Here is a 20,670-nt window from a genome sequence, read left to right on the forward strand (position 1 = left end):
CTACAGGATATAAAGTCCCTCTGCAAATTAATGGATTTGGATTTATTAAATGCAATAGAAAGTCATCATATCAGTGGCTGCTAGAACAAAGGATTAAGATCGGAATTGTGGAACTTGGATTAATTAAGAAAATTGGCGCAAGATCAAGGAATAACATCAACTCCTGATAGCCGGAACACGGGAAGTCATCCAAAAATGTTTAATTCGGAATTGTTTAATTGGCTCTTTTGATTGTATTGTGATTTGGCATTGTATTAAGGTGGCCTCCATTGGATTGTTATTAATGAAAAAATAATTAAAAATAATTAAAAAATAAAATAAATCATTTATGAATTGCTGTCTATGAAACATCTCAAAGTGATTTAACAAATAAAAACAGAAGAATATAAGAAGAGTCCTGCTGTTTCAGGCCAATGCCCCATCTAGTCCAGGATCCTGCTCTTAAAGTGGCCAATAAATCAACACGGGGATGTGGGTAGCACTGCGGTCTAAACAACTGAACCTCTTGGGCTTCCCAATCAGAAGGTCAGCGGTTTGAATCCCCACAACAGAGTGAGCTCCCATTGCTCTGTCCCAGCTCCTGCCAACCTAGCAGTTCGAAAGCACACCAGTGCAAATAGATAAATAGGTAGCGCTGAGGCAGAAAGGTAAATGGCATTTCTGTGTGCTCTGGTTTTCGTCACGGTGTTCTGTTGTGCCAGAAGCGGTTTAGTCATGCTGGCCACATGACCCAGAAAGCTGTCTGTGGACAAATGCCGACTCCCTTGACCTGAAAGCGAGATGAGCACCACAACCCCACAGTCACCTTTGACTGGACTTAACCATCCAGGGGTCCTTTACCTTTATATTATCAAGCACAACCTCAGAAAACAGTGAATGCTACAGAACAGAAAAATCCAAGCTCAGAGCACCCTCATCAAATGCTCCAAAGGCTTTGGAGAACACCAGGTGATGGAATCCAAACCATGTTGCAGCCATCTATGCCTCCAGGGCATAGAAATTCCAGCCACAACAGAGAGGGCCATGTTCCACATCACCACACAGGGAGCTACACCCACAGTGGGGCAATACACCTCCACTAACCTCAAGGCCTGGGTCAATGATATGAGGAGAGGTATTCCACCAAGTATCTAGGTCCCAAGTTGTTGAAGGCTTTGTATGTTAGACTTAACACCTTAAACCTATAGGCAGCCTGTGCAGATCCCACAGAAGAGGTTTGGAATCCATTGGTCTAAAAGATCATCGGGAGTAGCAAGGGTGTCATAGCTTTCAGAACCCAAGACCTACATTAAGCAGCACAGCAGATTGCATGAAATGTTCTCTTTTAAAAGCGCATCTTTGTGGCAGCTACATGTCAGGTGTTTGCTTTTGTAAACCGTGAACACAGGTCCAGAGTTTGTGCCTTGCTGAATGGTTCCTTCCATTTATCTTTGATCTCTTATGAGAAAGAAGAGCACGTGAACTCGCTTCATGTTGAGCTTTAGAAGTGGGATAAAACAAGAGTACCATAACAAAGGAGCAACGGAATTGTTTAGCTTCGTGGGGAATTCATCAGAACAATGACATTCATTTACAAAAGCATTAACCTTAGCAAAGATCTGCAAGAGGGAGGTGGGGGGAAGGAAGGGCTAGTGGTGTCAGTTTGCATGCCTTATGTTATGTATTAGATAATGCATTAAGTGCCTGATCCAGCATGAAATATCCATGGCTTTCTGGTAGAGGCGAGCCCAGGGATGCTGGTTCCACAGCAGGCTGGCGGATGATTTCATAGGAAAGGTCACACTGCTTCAGAAAACAAATGGCAAAAATACTTCAAGTGAGACTTGTTTCATTTGGCTCTCTGCCTCCCATTTCCTGCTCCCCCTGGTTTTAAGACATTCTTCTCCCCTCCCTCAACACACACACACACATTAGGTCCATGTGAGTTACAACTGGCCTAAGGCATCCTATTATCTCTGTCCTTCCAATCACTGTCTATTTCCTTCTTTTCTTCATTCCCCTGGATTTTGTACTACTCTCTGACAACTCTGCACTTGCCACTATCTCAATCATTATCAGCCCAGACCCAGCTGAAATCCGATTACCCAGGTTTTTATTTTTTTACTTTTTGGAGGGCACAAAATGCTTTTGTAATGAAAGGAGTATTAAGGAGCACAAGGATGTCTAAATTAAGGAAACCTCCATCCGCCTTATGCATGGTTACGTGGGAGTAAACATCACTGAATTCAAAGGGGGACTTGCTTCCAAGTGATGGGGTCTAGCCACCTTTCCCAAGCTGGCATCTTCTAGAAGTTGAACATCTCTGGGGTCTTCTTTTTTTTTCTTTTTTCTTTTTTGCATTTCTTGGGAATGCAGGGCTTCAATATATTGTTGCATTATACTAAGCCATTAGCAAATTGAATGGCCAGTTCAAATACCAAGTGACAGAACTATTTACACTGGTAAATGTTCTGGCCACATGCAAACTGTAGAAAGTTTTGAGATACTGTGGGCATATAATGCCATGAAAATGACAATTAGGGTGTGTTTTAGAAAATCATTCTTTGTGGTTCACTTTCTGTGACTAGTTATCTGGAAAGGGACCAGTGAGAAAATGCCTCAGACATGTAGCACATCAAACAGGAACCTGTGAATGCACAGCAGCACACACTATTCCTTCTAACACCAACTGCTAATAGTGACAAGTTACAGCATTGCTATTATTATTATTATTATTATTATTATTATTATTATTATTATTATTATTTCTTTGTATTCTGCACTTTGGTCCATAAAGCAGCAAACGACATGTTAAAATACAACCAGAGAACACAAATCAAATACAATGCATCAAGTTTATAATCAAATCAGCGGGCTCAAACAGCAGGATCAGCAGAGATACACAACATTCACCCACTAAAATCAGACACAAACCACAACTATTGACTCCTACTGCTACCACACAGCATTAGGCATCATAATTTGCCTGCATCAGATATTGCATTTTCTAGATAGGATCTCTAAAGCAAAGCCAAGCCAAACAACTGCTTCTTCAAATATGCCCTGTGTAGCATTATGGTAGGGTGTAATTAGACCTCCAGTTCTGTATTTAAAATAATAAGCATATAGATATGTATTATTTGCCAAGGAGCTCTAGCACATGCTTTGCACACAGAAGGTCCCAGTTTCAATTCTCAACATCTCCAGAAAGGACTAGGAAAGACTACCAGCCAGTGTAGACAATACTGAACTAAATGTACCAATGGTCATAGCATAAGTCACCTCTATTCAAATGTACATACATACATAATATGGGCTGTGCCCCTGATCACTTTGCTCAGCAACCCCACCTACTCCCCCATCCTCACCTGCCCCTCACCAGGGACATCTTACCCATAGAGGCTAGTAGCACAGGGCGCCAAGTTCTGGAGGGCGCCAGGGAAGAGGCAGAGGCTGGAAGCAGCGCCTCCCGGCATCAGCTCACCACCCTCTCCGGCCTCCACCATGCCACGCCAAAGCAGCGCCACGCCCAGAGCCTCCATCTGCCATGGCCACCGCGGCATGAAGCAGCCAGCTAAGCCGGGAGGTACAGTGTCCAGCTTCCACCTCTTCGCCTCCAGCCACTGCCCGCCTCCTCCAGCCCTGCCAGGAGTGCTGTCCTCCCTAAAAAAAACTCTGGGAAAAGGGGGGTGCCAGAGGGAGCTTTGTACCACAGCGCCCAATATGCTTAAGACGGCCCTGCCCTCACCCCCTGCCAACCTCTGATTCCCTCCCCTTAGACCTCACCCAGCTGCCAGCTCCCTTCCCTTGGACCTCACCAACAACCCTCGACTCTCATCAACCCCCTCCCCCTTTACCTTGGACCAGCCACCACTGAGAGAAGCCCAAGAAAAGACTTTCATTCTCTCCTTTGCTCACCCATTTTGCCAGCAGCAACTGCGATATGAAGGGTAGAAAGACTTTCCCTCCATTTCCACCCAGGTGGCAGTCCCATCTGTCAGCAACCACACAAGCTGTAACGTCATGACATACTTACACAAATATAGGATAGTAAGATACATATACAGGTGAGTCACATAATACAGAGTGGCTGGGGAAACCCAGTCAGATAGGTGGGTTGTTATTATTATTATTATTATTATTATTATTATTATTATTATTATTATTACAGTGGTGCCTCGCAAGACGAAAAGAATCCGTTTTGTGATTCTCTTCGTCTAGCGGTTTTTTCGTCTTGCGAAGCAAGCCCATTGACGGATTACTGGATTACTGGATTAGCGCTATTAGCGGCTTTTAGTGGCTTTTAGCGGCTTATCTGCTGATCGGATCAGCTGATAAGCGGCTTAGCGGCTTAGAAAAGGGGGGAGGGGGGAAAACCAGCAGGAACTCGCAAGACATTGGCGTCTTGCGAAGCAAGCCCATAGGAAATTTGTTTTGCGAAGCACCTCCAAAATGGAAAACTCTTTCGTCTAGCGAGTTTTCCGTCTTGCGAGGCATTCGTCTTGCGGGGCAACACTGTATTAGGCTTTAGTTCTGAAGATTGTGGGTATATGAGCAAATTGCATTTAGCCAAAATTACCTTTTTCCTGACTGGGGAGGGGAGGGGAAAGCGTTTCCACTGGCTAACCTCAATCTTCCACATGTGAGTGACTTGAAGGAGGTGGGAGGCAGGCAGAGAGAGACACAGGCAGAAGAAAAAGGCTGAAATGGAGCTGCAGCCAAGTGCATAAAATTGAATTCACACAAGTAAAATGTGTTGATGATGTGACTTGACTGTATTTGTAGCTTCCATACATACATACTGAGAAACAACAGCAGAGCAACTAATGAGAAAACCTCCTGCATGAAAATGGGTTTCAGTACAAACTATCAATGCTCCCAGTGGGATGCAGATTAAGGAAATAAAACCCTTTGAGCCTTTGCGTATGTGAACTGATACGTAAGCTGCAAACCCACACACCAGAGATAGCCAACGTGGTGCCCTCCAAATATTGCTGAACAACTACTCTCATTGACCCCAGCCAGAATGGCCAATAACCTGGGATGGTGGGAGTTGTGGTCTAGCAACATCAGGGGTGTGTCATCCTGGCTCCCTGTGCTACTGTCCTCAGAGTAAGCTTCCTGTGCTATTGTCCTCAGAGTAGGTCCCCATGGAGCTTACTTTGGGGCAGACATGTATAAAGCACCAGCTCTATTATAAACAACCCTATACCAAGGCAATGAACAAGGAGGCAAGCTAATCATGTTCACAAGAATGAGCCATTTTTAATTATATATTTTTAACAGGCAGAATATGGGCAGTTGCATTCAGGTCCACTCTTGCAGGAGCCTCCTGCTTATTTGAAGGGCATGATAGGAACTTTATGAATCTGCAGAATAATAATGAAAATCTCATTTCCTGCACTCCGTGCAAGGTAGATGTTCTGTAAGAACCACCCACCTTCCTCACAGCCACCTCCTCCTATTTCAAAAGTTAGCAAAGATCAACATGGTGATAAGTTTAAAGATAATGAACTTTATGTTGCAGTTATTAGATTCATCCAGGAACTGGATCTCACAATAAAACCAGGAGTTGGTGGCACAATATTCGCTGGTATATAATTAATCCTTACATAGTAATTGAAGACTGGATAACACATGGCAGCTGTAAGTGTACTCATCAGTAAATATGGTGTGCAGTTATTCATGTATCGAATAGCAGGGCTATTCATTTATTAAGCTTTTCACCAATAATATAGTTAAATTTAGATAGAATTGAATATCACTGACCTCTCCATATAAATGCCCTTATGAGCTATTGAAGCAAGTGAAAGCTAACTTCTTATCTAATAAACATTATTATTTTACTCCTTGGCTCGGTTCAGACAAGGAAGCTTCACTACGGGATGTGGGGATGAGGGACTAACATTACTTCCATCTCATGCCATGGACCCAATCCAGCTCTTTTACACAAATGTGATGAACAGCTATGGCTTGTGACCCACTGGGACACTGAAAATTAAAAAGCATGATTTGAAGTAGGGATGTGCACATCTGTGCTATAAGATCCCACATTTTACCTCAAGGCTGTTCCCAACAAAAATGCATTCATTTTACACCAGCGTTCTCCTCCAAAATAAGGTATCTGATCTCATTTTGCATGTGCTGTTTGTTTGATAACTTACAGCATAATTATAGCCCACCCTTCCTCTAAATGCAGTATTCAGTTTGAAAACAAGGTGGTAAAATATATGTTTTCTAGAGTCTGAGGTTTTACAAACATTTACCACATAATTTGGATGACATCCGTGCAAAAGGGAACTTCGCTACTGAGCTTACCTCCCTTTACAAATAACTGGTGTGTGAGTTCCAATTTGGATTGGTACCACAGTGGGGATGAGGGACTAACATTACTTCCATCTCATGCCATGGACCCAATCCAGCTCTTTTACACAAATGTCCCATGCTAGCAATTTAAAGAAAACCTATGTGCTGAAGACATAAAGTATGTTGGGTTCAGAATCCTCTTCTGTTGGGTTCAGTCACTGGAACCAAAGAGCAGTGTCCTATCTGCTAGGAAAGGGTCAATCTATCAGTCCTGATTTCTCTCTGTTTCTCATTTTATTGAACTTCAGTTCTCCACATTTTACTGAACTTCAGTTCTCCACATTTCCATATCTGTTTGCAATTTTTTTTTATTTTAAAAAATCCCAATAATTCATCAACATTTAATGTGGATTTATCCAAATATACATGTTTTTGTAAAGCATTTCTGCCTACTATAATGCATTTTTGTCATTTCCCCAATAATATTCATTTTATATAATATTCATTATATGGCATGTTGGCACACATTTGCTTGGATGCAGAATCGCATTGCAAAATTCAGGGGAGCGTGAATTTCAAAGGGTGGCTGTGTATTGTTTTGGGAAGTTCAAAGCAGGTAGGTTTGCCTTTTAATGCAAATGGGGTTGAATTTCTTCTCTCTCCCTACCTAGGGCCACTTTCCCCTGCACCATTTCACCAGCTTTGTGGCCTTTATGAGAGTTACCAAAACATCAGAATAGACTGAAACCCCAAACACACACACACACAGAGAGAGAGAGAGAGAGAGAGAGAGAGAGAGAGACTGCAGAGCTCACAGAAACAAAATTTCCAAAGCTAGCAATCCTGGTCTTATGTCCTAGGGTGGGGGAAAAGTGTCAGTTTCTAAATATTGACTATAGCTAAAAAACCATTGAAGGGGAAACGATTATCAACAGAATGGATAAAAGCTATTTTTTCTGCCTTGTCTTAAGTAAGAGGTTGGGGAAGAAGGGAAATCTTTCTAACTGATTTTGTGCAGTTCAATATTTATTCATCTTCATTGATGTCTCTATCAATGCTGCTCCGTTCAAAAGTCAAAATTACAATATATGCAGATGAAGATATGAAAGCAAAGCTTTCCCACCATCCTTTCCACTTTTGGTAGTAGGAGAGATTTCTTTTTTCCATTTCCAGATAGCCGACAATTATTAAAATGATAGGTGAGAAAATACATAAGTTTAGCACACAGAACAGCCCTTGCACTGGCAGACAGAGAATGTTAAGCCAGGCCAGTGAAATAATAATTTATTATTTATACCCTGCCCATCTGGTTTCCCCAGCCACTCTGGGCAGCCTTCCTGTTCCCTAAACAGGGCTGCCCTCAGATGTCTTCTAAAAGTCAGATAGTTGTTTATTTCCTTGACATCTGATGGGAGGGCGTTCCCGGGCTGGGCGCCACTACTGAGAAAGCCCTCTGCCTGGTTCCCTGCTACTTCACTTCTCGCAGTAAGGGAACCGCCAGAAGGCCCTTGGCGCTGGATCTCAGGCTGAATGATGGAGGTGGAGACACTCCTTCAGGTATACTGAGCCAAGGACATTTAGGGCAATTTTTTTACTGTAAACAGTGACTGATTGGTTGGATGAAGGACCAAATGGTCCTTTAAATATCTCATAAGGCTCCTGCCTCTCAAAACTAGTTATCTATGTCACTATTGTCTACTGTCACAACACCTACAATGAATAACTCAGGTCAATGGGGTTTTTGATTCAATGACCGATGCTGAGTTTTGCATTTTTGTCCCCTTCCGTAATTTGGGGTGATGGGAGGTCCTGGCATGAAAGGGGGAAATCTGCCATCCCACAAAGATAACCATTGCATAGGATCTATATAACCAGCCAGCCACCTTGTCCAGGTGCTTGATTGAAATTGAACAGGGTTGGAATGTGCTTAAAGCAAATTTCTGCCACAACAATCCAAATGTCTTTTCAACCTTCTGGTTGCATCTCAGCCTTTTTCTGGGTATCATCTCTAGTCTCACAAGTCTCAGTGGCTCGTGTTGAAATCCTGTCTCCTGTCGTCTCAATACAGGCTCCTTCCCCTACATGTTTGTCTAAAGGATATCCTTCAGAAGGGAAGGCAAAAGCAATATGACAGCAACCTTCAATGAGTTTGCTGCGGTGAATCAAAACAAAACCATTCCAATCTATACAGAGCATCCTCCACCCCCACCCAGTTTACAGCAAAAAAAAAGCAGGTGTTTTCTTTATCTTTAATTCTGATATTTACTGTTCCCACCTGGTTGGTTGTATGACTTCGCTATTTATCTACAAAATCAGATAGCTTCCGGATGATAGAATGCTACACTCCATTTTTGTACACAAAGAGAAATGCCTTTGGTTCTGCATCAAGCTTTTCTGTCTTTTGGAGAACTATATATAAAGGACTCCCCACTTAGTTTTCCAACAATACAACTATGTTTCCCAGTTACTTGAACAAAGCATAATGTGCCCTCAAACTTATTCTAAGTGCCAGAAGCAGAAGAAAGAGACTGGATGCATATCTCCACCAATCCATAGTTCTTGAGGAACCCAGCAGACATTTTTAAAGTGTATTGTAACAATCGCTTCTCACAACATCCTCACCTCTCTGTTTGAAGTTCTCTTTTTGTACTTTGAGATGTTTGCATTTGAATGTTTTATTGATTTCTCACCTACCTCTGATATATATATATATATAATACATTTCAGACCTTGAAAGCATGAAAAGAAAGGGGCCATAACAGTAAGTGATCAAATAATAAGCACAAAACAAATAATGCTGTTTATCTACAGAATCAGATGGCTTCTGTATGACGGTACAGTACACCACTGGAAATAATGGTGAGTGACATGCAAACACATCCCTGGAAATGGACCAGTGAGGAGAGGAAGGTTATCTTCATGGGGTTGAAAGAAAGCTGTTGTTGTAGCATATTCTTCAGAAGGTGTAAGACAGGTTTCCCCAAGCTGCTGCACACCAGATACTGTGGACTAGGACTCCCAACATAAGGAATGTCAGAAGCTGCCTTATACAAAGTCAGACCATTGGTCCATCTAATTCAGTGTTGCTTACATTGACTGGGAACAGCTCTCTAGGATTTCAGGCGGCCCTTCCTGGAGATGCTGAGAATTGAACCACGAACAGAGAAGATGCTCTACCACTGAGATACTGCTAATACTAACAGTTGACCCAGCTGTTGTTGTTTAGTCGTTTGGTCGTGTCCGACTCTTCGTGACCCCATGGACCAGAGCACACCAGGCACTCCTGTCTTCCATTGCCTCCCGCAGTTTGGTCAAACTCATGTTCGTAGCTTCGAGAACACTGTCCAACCATCTCGTCCTCTGTCGTCCCCTTCTCCTTGTGCCCTCCATCTTTCCCAACATCAGGGTCTTTTCCAGGGAGTCTTCTCTTCTCATGAAGTGGCCAAAGTATTGGAGTCTCAGCTTCATGATCTGTCCTTCCAGTCAGCACTCAGGGCTGATTTCCTTAAGAATGGATAGGTTTGATCTTCTTGCAGTCCATGGGACTCTCAAGAGTCTCCTCCAGCACCATAATTCAAAAGCATCAATTCTTCGGCGATCAGCCTTCTTTATGGTCCAGCTTTCACTTCCATACATCACTACTGGGAAAACCATAGCTTTTACTGTACGGACCAGCTAGCTAGGGCTAAAAGGAGTTGTGGTCCAAAACATCTGAAAGGCACCAGGTTGCAGTAGGCGAGAGTAAAAGAACCGTAAAGTTTATTTATTTAGCATTATTATTTAAATTTGCATGCTGATTTCCACATGCATATGCTCAAATCGTATATACACAAATAGATCTGCTTCTGAATTAAAGTAGGGATAGGTGACAAATCCAGACTATAATTACCTGAGACATGCCTCTCAAATGACTGGTGGATTCCTCTATTGCAGGGGGTTGGACTAGATGGCAGTTGGTGTCATTTCCAACTCTACAATTCTATGATTCTATAGTTAATATCTCACCTTTCCATAGGAGCTCACATTTCTGTGGCTGCTGTGGCACAGCTCTCTTGGAAAAGCTATGGCCCTCCAGATATTCCTGGATGTCAACTCCTATCATGCTTGACCAGGCATGGCCAAACGTGGCCCTCCAGATGTTTTGGGACTACAACTCCCATCATCCCTAGCTAACAGGACCAGTGGTCAGGGATGATGGGAATTGTAGTCCCAAAACATCTGGAGGGCCAAGTTTGGCCACACCTGTGCTTGACCATTGGCCATGTGGTCAAGAGGTGATGGGAGCAACCACTAGAGGGCACTAGCTTCCCCAATGCTGGAGAAGTAAGACTGTTGTCTCTCCTTGTTGTCCTTCTGCCAGCAGGTGAAGTCTGTTTTATTCTCACACGCTTTGGAGAACTGACTGGTTTTTTGGGGGGGGGGGGTTAGGAATTGCATCTTAATACTGCTGTGCTGTTTCTACTATCTGTAGTTTAATAATTTGCTTTTATATTGTTTTAATTCCATTATAGTTTAATTAACTATTCTTTTCTATACATTTTCAGCTTTATGTTTTATCCACGTTCTTCTTCTTGTGTAAGCCACCTTGAGTCCTGGTCTGGGGAAAGGGCATGGTGGTAATAATAATAATAATAATAATAATAATAATAATAATAATAATATAAAGGTAAAGGTAAAGGACCCCTGGATGGTTAAGTCCAGTCAAAGGTGACTATGGGGTTGCGGTGCTCATCTCACTTTCAGGCCGAGGAAGCTGTCGTTTGTCCACAGACAGTTTTCTGGGTCATGTGACCAGCATGACTAAACCACTACTGGCACACGGAGGACCGTGACGAGTGCCAGAGCGCACGGAAACGCTGTTTACCTTCCCGCTACAGCAGTACCCATTTATCTTCTTGCACTGGCATGCTTTCGAACTGCTAGGTTGGCAGGAGCTGGGACAGAGCAACGGGAGCTCACTCTGTCACGGGGATTCGAACCGCCGACCTTCCGTTCAGCAAGCCCAGGATGCTCAGTGGTTTAGACCACAGCACCAGTGCAGCAATGAATAAGCAGAGTATTATCTCTAGGAAAAGGACAGGTCTTTCACACGCATGCATGCAAGTGGCTGAAGGGGGCAATTGTGGGTTTCTTGCTCAAGGTTCTGCCCAAACCTAAGGCCAATCTGACACTGAAGTTCACCCCAAAGTTTCCACCACGTGAAAGTCCAAGCCCTTCCTTTCCTGACCTAAACCGCTTCCAAATGAAACAGAACTCCTGGCTCTCCACAAACTTATTTCAGCTTCAGTGCCTAGCCTTAATGAAAAGGAAACTGTTCTCCCTTTCACAGAGCTGTACCAGAAGGATACAGCAGGGGCACTGTTTTGATGTGATCGGCCATTTTATTTGACTCTCCATAGCTTCTCTCTGTGCTGTGTATCTCTCTTCCACTCACACATCTGTGGAAGCTCCTCATTTCTCCATGACTGCCCTACACACAAGCAGCCTCTTTGCCACTGCTGCGAGTTGGATTGTTGCCTTTATTTATTCGGTTCCTTTTTCTTTCTGAAGTATTGAAAAATGACTGCATGGGGTTGTCTTTTGTCCCGCTGTGATTGCTGCCTTTTTATAATTGCAGGACCCTGTTCCTCCTGAGCTAATTCCAAGCGCAGTTTAAACATTAATAGGCCCAGATTTCCCTCTTCTTCCTAAAACAAGAGTTTGGGTTCTTTTCTCCAAAAATGTTAGATAGTTAAAACAAATCCTGAAATCGAAGCCCAGGCAAAGTTGGTTAATATATCATTATGGGATTATTACAGCAATCAGAGCTTAGCTGATGCAACAATACAATAAGCTGTTCCTTGAAAATTGTAACTCTGTTCTATAACCTGAACAGCTGCAAAGTTTCCTTAGTTCAAGAAAAGTTTCTCTAATAATAATAATAATAATAATAATAATAATACAATTTCCTGCTATATCGATGCAAAAGTGAGTTCTGTTATTATCAATGGGATCTGGTCATGTGAGTAACTATAAGACAATTTTGAGGAGAACTGGAGATGGGATTTATAGATTATATAGCAAAATGCTATTTTTTTGTATTGTGCTTGATGTTATGCACGTTTTGAGACCCATGTCTCAGAAATGTTTATCTTTCACCTCAATATCTGATTTGTTCTGCTAATGCCATTTGAAACCAGGTGGGAGAAAATTATATTCTGTACAGGGTTTCAACTGATTCCTTTCATTTGGTAACAGTCCTGCTTGGAAACCTCAGTGTGTGAACCATGTTGGGCCTCTATAATTAGATACTAACTATTGGCTTTTGCTGGGATAAATGCATAGGGACACAATTTATGAAATAGTGAGTGGTATTACAGTTGGACTTGGGATTAAGACCTCCTGTAGAGCTCCACAAATCATTATTCCTTCTCCAGTTTACTGAGGTTTCATTCTTCTGCAAATCATGGGATTTACGCAAAACAGATTTAGTGCTCATAGACAATGGCAGTTTCAAATAGTTGTATTTTCAAGAGACGAAACAGGCTAAATCTTGCAGCTTCATTCTCCTTGTGAGCAGTGTTTAAAGTACTGCATGGGACAAGTCAAAAAGTTGATATAGCCAACATACTTTTTTTTATTAGCCTTCTAAAGTGAGAGAGAGAGTGAGAGATACACACACACACACACACACACACACTTCTTGTACATCATAGGAAAATCCACTGGCATTGGCATTCAGCCCACAACCTGGAATAACTTCGCAATAATCCAGCTCCATTTTGAAATGTTCTTCATTAATACAGATATTAATTGCTTGATCCAGACATCACATCAAACTATGGTTTGTGCCATCCATAGTTTAGAACCCACTAGGGCTATACCAAATTGACTTGCATTTGGCCTCATTGGATGGCCCTGAGCACTAGAACTATGAGCATGGAAGAACAGCTCTTTCTCCACTTTCTTCACACCTTGCCTTATCTTCTACAACTCAACGCTGTCGTGTCCCCCCTTGCTCACCATTTCTCTAAACTGAAAAGCCCCAAATGTTGCAACCAGGGCTTTTTTTCAGCCAGAACTTGCTGGAACTCAGTTCTGGCACCTCTCTGGTAGGTGCCATTTCCATTCTAAGAGAACAAAGGAGGTGTTTGTGGTGAGTTCCAGCACCCTTTTTTCCTAGAAAAATAGCACTGGTTGCAACCCTTCTTTGCATACGGGAGTTGTTCCAACCCCTTGATCAGAAGTGGCTGGGGAAGAACTACTATGCTAGCTTCCCAGCAGGTGAGTCACCGTTGCTAACCAGGAGGGAGAGGGGAACTGTGAAGGTGCCAAGAAGGTTGGTGAGGGGTAAATGCACCACTGGAACCAATCCAGTGTTCCTGCCAATGCGTTAGCACCATGTCAACCCTTATTGGACTACAATTTGTATCCCACAGAATTCAGATAACACAGTAAAATACAAGAGATAAAAGTAGCAATAAAATACAATTTTAAAAACCAGGATGTCTATGGGCCACCTCAATGAAGCTCATGGACCACTGGTGGTCGAAGGACTACAGCAACCCCTGTTTTAGGTAGTCTGGCCCTCGAGTGATTAAGGCTTTGTACACCAGCTTGAATTTAGCCTAGTAGCTAAATGGCAGCCAGTCCAATTCTTCAGCAGGGGTGTAACATGATTCTGCCCTAGGCACTGAGCACTAGCTGCAGGTTCCAGGCCAACTGAAAGGGCAGCCACACAGAGATTGGGGAAGTTATCAGCACATGGATGACAGTGGTCAGGCTGTCCTGGTCCAGAGAGAGCTATCACAGTCTCATTAGCCAAAGCTAGTAAGGTACTTTGCTGATTTGGAACTCCATCTGCCTACAGAACTTGATCCACTAAGTTCTGTGAGTCTCCACCTCTGAAAGCAGTTTTGTGAACAAGCACCAGCCAGCAAAAGGAATAGCTGACCCAGCTCAACGTTGCACGCTCATTTTGTAAGCATAGAGAAAATCTTGGTCAAATCTCTCGGCTGCCACGTGAACTTAGCTGGAATTTTGAAGCAATTAGATTTCATTTCCTCTAAGTTAGTTCAACACATTTTAAATGGTAAGTCGAAAAGTGCCACTTGAACTTAATGAGACCACATTTTGATAAGAGACTCTAGCGGGATAAGGAATCATCACAGTAATGCAAGCCAAGGTTTTGATTCCTGATTCATTAGGCAACACAGATAGGCTCGTTCCCAAAACAGAGTACAAATGCCAAGACTTTTATGCTCCTCTGGAGAATTTTATCTGTGAACTACTTCTGCTCAAGAAATCTGCCTTTGAAGCGGTAGAACAATTCTGAGTTTCCCTCCTCTGCTGTCAGACACTTTCACCATCCCTGTCTTTTCCCACAGGGGCTCCATGTCCCTTTGCAAATCCGTCTCCCAGTTGGCAGCCGATGGGCTGATACAAAGCCTTAATCTCCTGCCACTTTTTTCTTCAGCATATGCTCTTCTGCCAACTGGCAGTCAAAGAACAAAAAAAGCAAATCTTCCAGATGGTTTCCAGTGCTAACTACCCAATCGTAGCCCACCAAACTTCCTCTTAAGACATTTCTTCCAAGCATTATTCTAAGTTAGACCTTTGGCCCATAAACTGAGTTCAGTATTGCCTATACCATGCATAGGCAAACGTGGCCCTCCAGATGTTTTGGGACTACAGTTCCCATCATCCCTGACCACTGGTCCTGTTAGCTAGGGATAATAGGAGTTGTAGTCCCAAAACATCTGGAGGGCAGAGTTTGCCTCTGCCTGGTCTATACTGACTGTTGGTGGTTCCTCTGGGTTCCAGACAAGCCTTTTCTAATCCTACCAGGGCAGATGCCAAGGATTGATTGTATTTGAAAATACTGTATTTGAAGCAGAAGGAAAGTCTGTCTTAAGACCTTAGCAGGCAATACGTGTGTTCTACCAGTAAGTTGTTCTTCAGACTATCCCCACAAACTGGTAGAAATTAGAACAAATTAGATTCCTTCTGTTTCTTACTCCCACTTCTTGCCCATGTTAAGTCTGTTCTCTAGATCAGCCCCCCCCAAAAAAAAAAACTGGTGTTTGCTTTGCAGATGTATCCAGCAACAGGTTATTGGCATAATAATAGCGCAATAGTGGTATGTTTCTACTGGGCCATCTGCCCTTCACTTCACTTTATTATTTGTTGTTTGACGTTTCCTCAGTGTGACCACATTATTGATGTCGGCTGGGGTGCTGTTGCAGTACAGTGCAGCAAAGGACAGACAGACAAAAACAACAACCCTGGAACATTTGCAGTATGAAAAATTACAGGATTCTAGCAGGATGTTACAGGATGTGCATTGCTTAGACATGAAGCAGGATGTCCACCCTGACATTTTAGGAGGTACAAACCATATTGAATTGAATTGAACCTAATATTTCGGTCACAGACCAGTTCTAGCTCACATACAATATCAAGGAAGTCATAAAACACGATAGGGATACATTTGAATTTGCAATTAGCTATAACAGGGACACTACAGATATAGCAACAGTTAAAAATATATAAATTAAAACTTAATCACTAACATATAACCTCAAATTATCATTGAAAAGTGGGGTCATGTATAAACAGCCATGATACCATCACGAGCACAAATAATCATGAAACCACAATGAGAATAATATATTGAGGGGCCCCACATTTTGTTTGAAAAGCCACATGGCTATCATTGTTTTGTTTTGTTTTGTTTTACCAGGATGCATTAATTCTTAAACAGAGACAATGAAACTGACACTTACTACCTCCAGGCAAATTCCAGGGCATCTCAGGGAAGTAAAACAACACAACACAAAGCCGTGCCTGCTGCCCTGGATCAGTTTTTTGCCTGAAAAAGCGCATGCCCCCCGCTTTTAACCCCAATACATTAACAAGGGCTGGGCTAAAACTAAAATAAAAGGCACGCCAATGGCAAAACTCAACATACTAGTTGAAATATTGTTGTCATCATTGTCGTCCCAGGTTCTTTTTGTGTACAAAAATACAACTGTAAATGGTAAGTGACTGAAATTTGGGGGCAGAGGCTGTGTTCAACCCATACATTTAAATCACATTTAAATCGCACAACCCCAAGAATGCTGGGAATTGTAGTTTGTTAAGGGTACAGGAAAGTATAGCTCAGTGAGGGGTAAACTACAGTTCCCAGGATTCTTGGGGGTATGTACATTAAATGCATGGTGCACATACAGCCACCATCTTGCCATATCTTGTAGGTCTACGTCTGTGCAAATGAAATGTGCACTCTGGGTTGATTTTACCCCACTTGAAAAAAGGTTTAAGTGTGTGTGTGTGTGTGTGTGTGTGTGTGTGTGTGTGTTTCTGGAGAAACTTAGCAGAGTTGCTCACTATTTATTTATTTCATGAGGGCAGCATTACATGAGAAAGAGATTTCTCCAGCCATGGGGAAAAATATAGCCGCTGACATTTCCCAATCTCATATTTCAAGATGGGCAGATTCTGATAAAAGACAAATACCACCAATTTAAGAATAGGAGCTAGTTGCAGGCATTGAGAGACACCTTTGCTTTTTCTCTGCTTCATCTCTGCAGCAAAGCCAGACGTCAGTTCCCAAGATAGGAAATGGGAGTTTGGAACTATAATCATACAATTAACATTTTAACACAGATACAATAAACTACAATCTACTTCTCTGGTTCCCCTCATTTTCTCTTTTTGTAACTATAGATTGGATTTCTTTTCATGTTTAATGAACAAACATGAACTGCAAATACAAAAGAAGTAAGAAAACACTTTTCCTGGCTGAATACGATCAGACGTAAAAACTAACAAGGAAGAGAAACCATAAAAAGCATTGCTATCTTTTATTTTACATGCCACTAGGAATACAGATAATTTCATCAATAATGCTGGTAAAAAGTACCAAACTGAAAAGTTTCAAAGTATTTCGTGATACACTGAACTTTCTGACATCTTGGTTCCACCCCTGGGGTAGAACAAAAACCACCCATGATATCATAGGGACATAAGAGCCGTGCAGGATCCGGCCAATGACCCATCTGGTGCAACATCCTGTTCTCACAGGGGCCAACCAGATGCCCATAGGAAGCAAGCAAACAGGGCCTGAACACAACAGAACTCTCCCCACTTGCAGTTCACAGAAACTGACATTCAGAAGTGCACTGCCTCTGACAATGGAGGTCAAACCTAGCCCCCTTTGGGGCACTTTTTAAAGCCTTGCCCATTCACTGAAGCATTTGCTGGTCTTGTTATCAGCCAGTTTTTAGTGATGACTTTTATTGACTTGTTTTTGCTACTTGTTATTCATGCACTTTGGTTTTTAATGGGTTGTAATTTGGGGTTATAATTTATTTTTGTTCCGATATTTCCTTGTACAACCCCCTGAGGGGTTTATTTGTTTGTTTGTTTCAGCAAGCAGCATATGAACGTGTTTAAATTAATATAACAACAATAACAACTTTCTGAATACAAATAACTTGAGAAAATAACGTTGCTTTTGTTCTTATGCCCTGTCCATTCAACACCCACATCACTTCTGGAGGCAACAGTACCCAGAATGCAGCCTTTGGTTCATAACTTAATGGACAGGTGCATTATGTTGTCATTGTTGTTGCTGCTGCTGCTGTTTATACCCCACCCCAATCTGGGCAGCTTCCAAATAATTAAGAAACCATCAGACATTTAAAAACTTCCCTATACAGTGGTACCTCGGGTTAAGAACTTAATTCATTCTGGAGGTCCATTCTTAACCTGGAATTGTTCTTAACCTGAGGTACCACTTTAGCTAATGGGGCCTCCCGCTGCCGCTGCGCCACCGCCACGTGATTTCTGTTCTCATCCTGAAGCAAAGTTCTTAACCCGAGGTACTATTTCTGGGTTAGCGGAGTCTGTAACCTGAAGCGTCTGTAACCCGGGGTACCACTGTACAGGGCTGCCTTCAGATGTCTTCTGAAAGTCAGAGTGTTGCTTATTTCCTTGACATTTGACAGGAGGGCATTGCACAAGGTGGGCGCCACTAACCAGAAGACCGTCTGCCTGGTTCCACATTGATACAGTTGCGTGAATGATACCATTACTACACCAGCATCCTCATCCTCCCTAGAAACCAAGCTAAAATACAGATGTAGCTATAGCTCCGTAACCATTTTGATCACAAATGTGCTCTTTAGGATCTGCCGTTAACTTATCCAGCCTAGTAACTGAACATGGCTTCACAACCCTGCTCCTTCCTTGGAATAGTGCAGCTGTGGGAATACAGGGCGATTTGCCTGAACCACACGCAAGATCCCCATGTGCAAGCATTCTTAGTTCTGCATGTTATTGGGCTACAGCAAAGTGGTCACCATGCCACATCAGTAACATTGGCTTTGGGCCTTACTAGACGCCGAGGGCACAAACTGCCGTAGGAACAGGAACTCAGCAAGGGACCATTTGTGGTTAAATTATACAGAAAGCCATAGAGGTACTCATGCTTAATACCTGATCACAGCATCAGCTAATGAAGCCTGTGTCATCAACATTATTGTCATTAAATTGCATCAAAGACTCCTAACCTTTCTGTGCAGTCTTTTGGGGTAAAACCAGAGAGTGTGCAAAACAGGGCTTTTATCCACAGGAAGCACAAAAGAAAGGCAACTTTTCTTCCATCAGTATAATTAGCCCTGGCGAATTGACTCTTCACATCAGCTCCCTTGGCTAGAAGTGAACCTGTGTGAGAACTTGATATAATCATGTTAAGTGCTGCCAGTTTGCTTTGCTGCCTGGGATTAGATGAGGGGGTGGGGAATAGTATCTAAAATGTTGGTATATGTTCCTGCTTGCATATGAATGAAATCATTGCATCTCTGAAATGCTTGATATGTACCATTGGTTGTGCTGTAACTGTGAAAATAATCAATAATATAGAACTGTGAGAGGGGGAGGGTGTGCCTGCACATGCATTTTACAAAATAGACCTTTAATTAACCTATTGATTGGGGGGAACTATATTTCACTTTCACAGTGCCTCATCCATAAATTCTCAGTGCATTAGTGTTTGCAAGCATGTAAGCCATTCTACAGCTTACAGTTATAATACAAAGCAACAGGTATAATAGAAGAAGAAGAGTTTGGATTTGATATCCCGCTTTATCACTGCCCGAAGGAGTCTCAAAGCGGCTAACATTCTCCTTTTCCCTTCCTCCCCCACAACAAACACTCTGTGAGGTGAGTGAGGCTGAGAGACTTCAGAGAAGTGTGACTAGCCCAAGGTCACCCAGCAGCTGCATGTGGAGGAGCGGGGACACGAACCCAGTTCACCAGATTACGAGACTAACACTCTTAACCACTACACCACACTGGCACACTGGAAAGATCTTGCACATTTGTAGTCAGTTCTAGAGGCCACTGGGAGTGAGGATATTTAATAGATATTCTTGATGTTGCCCACTCAACTCTTGTGTGCACTAAATAAACCACTTGGAGGGGTGTGTCGTTGTTGTTTTTACAATCAAGCAGTGTATAATTTTTATGAAATAAATAGAATGAAATGAAAAGCCATCCGAAACATTTCTACCTTGCCTTTTAGGCCAGGGACACCCACAACGGTGCTTACAAGAAAAATAGTACTAAAAACAGAATTTTTAATTGTCAAGAAAACGTAACTGAGTTGAACAGGACCGGTGTCTTGGTGGGTGGTTTAACTCAAGCGTCTAATCATCATGACTAATCCATGATTAGGGCTATTGTCAGCACCAATTCACTTCAGCTTCTGGAAGCCATGGATCTCTGAGAAGAAAGGGTAGGTGCCTACTGACCACCCATCTCCTTTCAAGGGTGAGAAATAATTGAGCAAACCATCAGGATCAATAAGAAAAGAGGCGGAATGTTTAAATGATTCCTGCTCCTTTGAAATTTAATGCTATGGATTTTCATTGCAAATCTTAACTTTATGCACAGTGCTTTGCATGATTCAGTTCTATCCATCAAGTTGTTATCAGGTTAAAATGTTGGTCTTCCCTACTCAATGAGTTGATTTATCTTCTCAGTGGGTGCCCTACTTCACAGAACAAACAGTTTGCATTGTAGCTTCAGAACATTTGACTTCCTCTATGAGGATTTGTCCAATCCTCTTTTAAAAAATTCCAAGTTGGTGGCCATCACTGCCTCCTGTTGATAGTGAGATCCATAGTTTAACTATGTGCTGCATGAAGAAGTTATTTTATGCAGCAAACTAAGGAATAAGAAAACAGAAACTGTGAAAAAATGCCTTCAACATTGGAAACCCTAGCTTTAGCACATGTACTCAAGATGTATGTTGGGCATAGAAGATGTGTTGAAAAAAAGCAGCTAATTGATGTGAAGTAGGGTGAGCAGGGCTGTGACTCATTATTTTTAATGTGAAAA

General features: G+C 42.4%; 1 protein-coding gene and 1 long non-coding RNA gene across 5 annotated transcripts in view; both read right to left on the reverse strand.

Moving 5' to 3' along the window:
* LOC309515840 overlaps window positions 1-10,210 on the reverse strand; it is a 38,787-nt gene extending 28,577 nt beyond the window's left edge. Inside the window, exons 1-2 of the long non-coding RNA XR_014212697.1 lie at window positions 10,175-10,210; window positions 4,559-4,629 (exon numbers count right to left, since the gene is read on the reverse strand). This is a non-coding gene — a long non-coding RNA (uncharacterized lncRNA). The remainder of the gene's footprint in view (window positions 1-4,558; window positions 4,630-10,174) is intronic.
* Window positions 1-20,670, reverse strand: part of NXPH1 (neurexophilin 1) — a 178,759-nt gene that overhangs the window by 68,240 nt on the left and 89,849 nt on the right. The window lies entirely within an intron of this gene.

The sequence above is a fragment of the Podarcis vaucheri genome (genome assembly GCF_965113315.1).
Source record: "Podarcis vaucheri genome assembly, chromosome: 12".
NCBI lineage: Eukaryota > Metazoa > Chordata > Lepidosauria > Squamata > Lacertidae > Podarcis > Podarcis vaucheri.